Below are 6,209 nucleotides of genomic sequence, written 5' to 3'. Positions count from 1 at the left end.
GGGTAACCAATATATATATATATATATATATATATATATATATATATATATAACACCCAGCACGCCCCTGCGGGCGGTTTATCCTTCAAGCTCGGGTCCTCTACCAGAGGCCTGGGAGCTTGAGGGTCCTGCGCAGTATCTTAGCTGTTCCCAGGACTGCGCTCTTCTGGACAGAGATCTCCGATGTTGTTCCTGGGATCTGCTGGAGCCACTCGCCTAGCTTGGGAGTCACCGCACCTAGTGCTCCGATTACCACGGGGACCACCGTTACCTTCACCCTCCACATCCTCTCGAGCTCTTCTCTGAGCCCTTGGTATTTCTCCAGCTTCTCGTGTTCCTTCTTCCTGATATTGCTGTCATTCGGAACCGCTACATCGATCACTACGGCCGTCTTCTTCTGTTTGTCTACCACCACTATGTCCGGTTGGTTAGCCATCACCATTTTGTCCGTCTGTATCTGGAAGTCCCACAGGATCTTAGCTCGGTCATTCTCCACCACCCTTGGGGGCATCTCCCATTTTGACCTCGGGACTTCCAGGTTATACTCGGCACAGATGTTCCTGTACACTATGCCGGCCACTTGGTTATGGCGTTCCATGTATGCCTTGCCTGCTAGCATCTTGCACCCTGCTGTTATGTGCTGGATTGTCTCTGGGGCATCTTTACACAGCCTGCACCTGGGGTCTTGCCTGGTGTGATAGACCCCAGCCTCTATGGATCTTGTGCTCAGAGCTTGTTCTTGTGCTGCCATGATTAGTGCCTCTGTGCTGTCTTTCAGTCCAGCTTTGTCCAGCCACTGGTAGGATTTCTGGATATCAGCCACCTCCTCTATCTGCCGGTGGTACATACCGTGCAGGGGCCTGTCCTTCCATGATGGTTCCTCGTCTCCCTCCTCTTTCTTGGGTTTCTGCTGCCTGAGGTATTCACTGAGCACTCGGTCAGTTGGGGCCATCTTCCTAATGTATTCTTGGATGTTCGTTGTCTCATCCTGGACTGTGGTGCTGACACTCACCAGTCCCCGGCCCCCTTCCTTCCGCTTAGCGTACAGCCTCAGGGTGCTGGATTTGGGGTGAAACCCTCCATGCATGGTAAGGAGCTTTCTTGTCTTTATGTCAGTGGCTTCTATCTCCTCCTTTGGCCAGCCTATTACCCCAGCAGGGTACCTGATCACGGGCAGGGCGTACGTGTTGATGGCCCGGATCTTGTTCTTACCATTCAGCTGACTCCTCAGGACTTGCCTGACCCTCTGCAGGTACTTGGTGGTTGCAGCTTTTCTAGCGGCCTCTTCATGGTTCCCATTCGCCTGTGGGATCCCCAAGTACTTGTAACTGTCCTCTATGTCTGCAATGTTGCCTTCTGGTAGTTCAATCCCCTCAGTTCTGACTACCTTCCCTCTCTTTGTTACCATCCGACTACACTTCTCCAGTCCGAACGACATTCCAATGTCATTGCTGTATAGCCTGGTAGTGTGGATCAGTGAATCGATGTCTCGTTCACTCTTGGCATACAGCTTGATGTCATCCATGTACAGGAGGTGGCTGACAACTGCTCCGTTCTGTAGTCGGTATCCGTAGCCAGTCTTGTTAATGATCTCACTGAGGGGGTTCAGGCCTATGCAGAACAGCAGTGGGGACAGAGCATCTCCTTGGTAGATCCCGCACTTGATGGTGACTTGTGCTATGGGCTTGGAGTTTGCCTCTAGTGTTGTACGCCACATCCCCATTGAGTTCCTGATGAAGGCTCTTAGGGTCCCATTGATCTTGTACAATTCTAGGCATTCCAGTATCCAGCTGTGGGGCATTGAGTCATAGGCCTTCTTGTAATCAATCCAGGCAGTGCACAGGTTGGTCAGTCTGGTCTTGCAGTCTCGGCTGATTGTTCTGTCTACCAGTAGCTGGTGTTTTGCGCCTCTGGTATTCTTGCCAATTCCTTTCTGTGTCCCGCTCATGTATTGACTCATGTGCCTGTTCATCTTAGCCGATATGATGCCTGACAGGAGCTTCCATGTAGTACTGAGGCAGGTTATTGGTCGGTAGTTGGAGGGGACCGGTCCCTTCTTGGGGTCCTTGGGGATCAGGACCGTCCGGCCTTCAGTTAGCCATTCCGGATGTCTCTCGTTAACTAGCAGCTGGTTCATTTGTGCTGCCAGACGCTCGTGGAGTGCAGTCAGCTTCTTCAGCCAGTAGGCGTGAACCATGTCGGGCCCTGGTGCTGTCCAACTCTTCATACTGGAGACCCTTTCTTGGATATCTGCCACTGTGATGGTTACTGGACCCTGTTCAGGGAGGTCGCTGTGGTCAGCCCTCAGATCCTCTAGCCACTGAGCATTGCCGTTATGGGTTGCATCCTTCTCCCATATGCTCTTCCAGTATTGCTCCGTCTCCAGCCTTGGTGGTGCTGTTCTCTTATTGTTCCCTTGCCACTGAGAGTACACCTTTGCTGGTTCTGTGGAGAACAGCTGGTTTATTCTCCTGCCTTCTATCTCTCTGGTGTACCTCCTCAAGCGGCTGGCCAAGGCTGTGAGTCTTTGCTTGGCAGTTTCCAAGGCCTCAGGTATGGACAACTTGCTGTATTTCTTAGGCACCTTATTCGTCGCACCTTTCTGCAACTCCGTTAGTTGGCTAACCTCCCTCCGTGCTACTTTGATCTTGCCCTCTAGCCTCCTTCTCCATGGAGGGTACTGCCCCTTGTGGCTGTTCAACTTGTAGCCAAGCATCTCACTGATCACTGCTGCCGTATTGTAGATCAGCTCGGTAATCGTGGTTGTAGGTATTGCCCGTAGTGCTGCATTAACATCATCTAGCAGACCTTCTGAGGGTACTTCACGTAATCTTGGTAACCGGCTACGGGGGATCCAGGTTTCAAGCTTGGCCATGATCCTATTTTTCAGGTCAGTTCCTCTCGCACTCAACGATCCTTCTCCTATCGCACTTGGGGCTATGTACCCAATCTCGGGTGGGGGTGATGATATCTCCCCCCTGACCTGGCGTCCTGACTCCTCCTTGCCGTAGCATTTGTGTTGTACCTCGTCAATCTCTACCTGTGAGAGCAGTCCCTTCTTTCGAATGTTGGAACACTGAGCTACTAGTTGTTTCGCTGTCATTGTGGATGTTGGGTATCGAAGAATCCATAGGTCCCTCATCCTATTCATGTAGCCCCTTCCGCCGGGGTTACTTGCGTAGTAGCATTCCAACAACGCCCTGTTTTCGTCCCTTGCCCACCGATGCCTTCTTGTTCCAGTAGCCCACTTTTCGTCAGGGTGCCCTGGTTCCTCAACACCTGACGCGGACCTTGTTGATCCGGGCGACGTCCGAGCCGGCATGCCTTCATATTTATCTGTCTCGCTCATGTCTGCGGTAGGCTTGCTTAGCATAGGGGGTCTAGCCTTAGGACCCTTACTGGATACAGACGCCCCAGGCAGGAATCGAACTTGCGATCCTCTGTTCCAAAGGCGTGTAGTTTAACCACTACGCTATCCAGCTGCTCTCTCTCTCTCTATATATATACATATATATATATATATATATATATATATATATATATATATATATATATATATATATATATATATATATATATATATATATATATATATATATATATATCAATCACGGTTCGGTTCGATACTTTGGTGTCACAGTTCGATATTTTTTCGATACAAAAAAAAAATGTTCATGCCTTTTTAATTTGTCATTTATTAAATTTTCATGCCACATTCTGCACCACATCTCTGTGCGTTCATCATTTGTTTGAAGCCAGCTCACCTCCTGCACCTCCTGCAACTACCTTTTCGAGAATACGAGAATACGAGAATACGCGCTTCTTTTGTGGTTCGCACTCCTGACATTTCTTTGGAGGTGGAGGAACATCACAGTAATTGCTTAAAGGAGCTTGCTTCTTCGACATCTTTAAGAGTTCTAAACAAATGTCTGTCCTCCTCCTGAAAATCTTATGTACGCAAACACTCGTTGCAACTTCTTATCTTGTGTGCGTTTTTTATTTTGACAGCGAATGCGCACCTGCGGACCACTTATGTGCACCCCTGGTTATATAGCTCGTCATATTGCAGCCACAGAAATTCTTTTGTCCATGAAACCATAAAGCTGCACTTTCTTTTTGCCTTTCAGTCTGATTTGTCATAACGTTTTGTGGTAAGCTTTTCTTTGGCTGTCACTTCTTCACCCTGACCTGTCTTATTTGGCTCAGCAGAACTAAAATATATATCCTGCTGATTTTACACACACACACATAACTGTCAGCGATTCTCTGCGCGATCAACCTCTCACATGTTTAAGCTTGCTGCGGGAGATTTCACTTGTCATGTTTGCATAGTAAGCTAACGATTGATAAGACCATGTCAGAGGAATTGGTGCGCAAATTATCATCACTCACCAATCAGTGCTGTTGCTCTCTATACACAGTTCGCGCGATTGCAAAGTGAAAGCAAAAAACAAGCGCAAATTCAAACGCGATTTCAATATGTCACATATTGACAGTGGCTCATCGATGCCAATGACATAATTACCCAGCTACATTTCTGAAAGAATGCAAAAGCATTGACATATATTTTGATTCCTACAATAGCCCGACGGGCAGGGCAGAGATAGATTTTGGTAGCCCGACTGGAAAAATCGCTAGCCCCGGGACGTCGGGCTAGCGATTTTGCAAGCCCTGTATCTGATTGAGGAATCACTCATCTTTGGAAAAGAGAGTTTATTACAGAGAAATGGCTCTTTCCAAAATAAAAGCTATACTATACGCTTCTTCTGGGCTATATTCTCAGCAGCATATTGTAGCGGGTCAGGGCTGTTCGGGGTTCTGTTTGTACAGTTATGTTTTGTTTATGTTGCCATAGTGACAGGTGACGCCCTCTCGCTGCGACGGTGTGTCCTTCCGGGGTCAGAGGGCGCCCTGTGTGTTGTTGTTGTTGTTGTTGCTGTGCGGTTGCCGCGCTGAGCAGTTAGCTAGCCAGTGTTGTTCTGCAGATGTCAATAAACGGCTGTGCTCCCTGGCTAGCTCACGGGAAGCAAGACCAAACGACACCTCCGTCTCCTCCTTGTCTGAGCTCGCCACATTGGTGTCAGAAGTGGGATGATGGTGGCACACCATGTTCTGACCCGAGTGACTTTTCCCCCGCCGGTCGTGACCGGCCGATGCGCCAAAAGAAGGCACCTGGACATTTGCAGGACTTTGTGTGGGGTAATGGGGTTGTCGGGGACGACTGACCCCTTAGGTGGGGGCTATGTAGAGGGTCAGGGCTGTTCGGGGTTCTGTTTGTACAGTTATGTTTTGTTTATGTTGCCATAGTGATGGGTGACGCCCTCTCGCTGCGAGGTGTGTCCTTCCGGGGTCAGAGGGCGCACTGTGTGTTGTTGCTGTGCGGTTGCCGCGCTGAGCAGTTAGCTAGCGGCAGTGTTCTTCTGCAGATGTCAATAAACGGCTGTGCTCCCTGGCTAGCTCACGGGAAGCAAGACCAAACGACACCTCCGTCTCCTCCTTGTCTGAGCTCGCCACAATATTAAACATATCAGGTCCCCATAAGGAGAATCATGTGCTAACGGCTGTCTAAATGACTCGGGTAAAGTTTGTAGCATGCATGTTAGTTGTATTTGTCTACTTCCACTTGTCTTTGCACTAGGATGATGTCGGCGTAAATGTGCAGTCATATTCGTTGTGTTCCCACTAGTGCTGTCAGCGTTAATATCGTTGAAATGACGTTAACGCCACAACACGGCAAATCTCCGTTAACGAGCTACCCCTGATCGCGCCGTGCGTGGGGCTAGACGGCCAACACGTTAACGAGCTAACTGCGCTAACACACTAGTTCCCACACATGTAATTGAGCATTGCGTGGCACATCCAACATACTGTTTTACTTTAGTCCATGACGCGCTTACCTTCAGGGTTATATCGTTATCGGGACAATATAACGATATATTGTTCAGATGAATGCAGATACATATCTGCAACAGCCGGAGTTTCCCACAAAACAGGGTCAAGGCAGGGTCTTTCATATTGTAAGAGCCATAAAAGGCTCTAGGCTTTAGGCAAATTTTAAAGTTGACTAAAACTGAAAGTAGCTACTGATAAAAACTCCCGTTATCCCACCTTTCAGTTACTTTGATCTTACAAAAATCTGGTTTATCCTGTTGAATTAAAATGGTGTTCTACCAAAATCCAACCACTGACATTACAGGTTAGGTAGCTAC

The 6,209-nt window shown here is 48.5% G+C and overlaps 1 protein-coding gene across 1 annotated transcript in view; it reads right to left on the bottom strand.

Annotated features, from left to right (window-relative positions):
- LOC308407617 (5-aminolevulinate synthase, non-specific, mitochondrial-like) overlaps positions 1–6,188 on the bottom strand; it is a 9,826-nt gene extending 3,638 nt beyond the window's left edge. The window contains exon 1 of the transcript XR_013973699.1: positions 5,898–6,188. The gene's annotated coding sequence lies outside the window, so the exon portion shown is untranslated. The remainder of the gene's footprint in view (positions 1–5,897) is intronic.
- Positions 6,189–6,209: the final 21 nt, after the last annotated feature.

This window comes from Rhamphochromis sp. 'chilingali' (assembly GCF_963969265.1).
Source record: "Rhamphochromis sp. 'chilingali' genome assembly, chromosome: 12".
Taxonomy (NCBI): Eukaryota; Metazoa; Chordata; class Actinopteri; order Cichliformes; family Cichlidae; genus Rhamphochromis; species Rhamphochromis sp. 'chilingali'.
The sequence above is the reverse complement of the archived record's forward strand: the minus strand, read 5'-3'. Positions and strand labels throughout refer to the sequence as shown.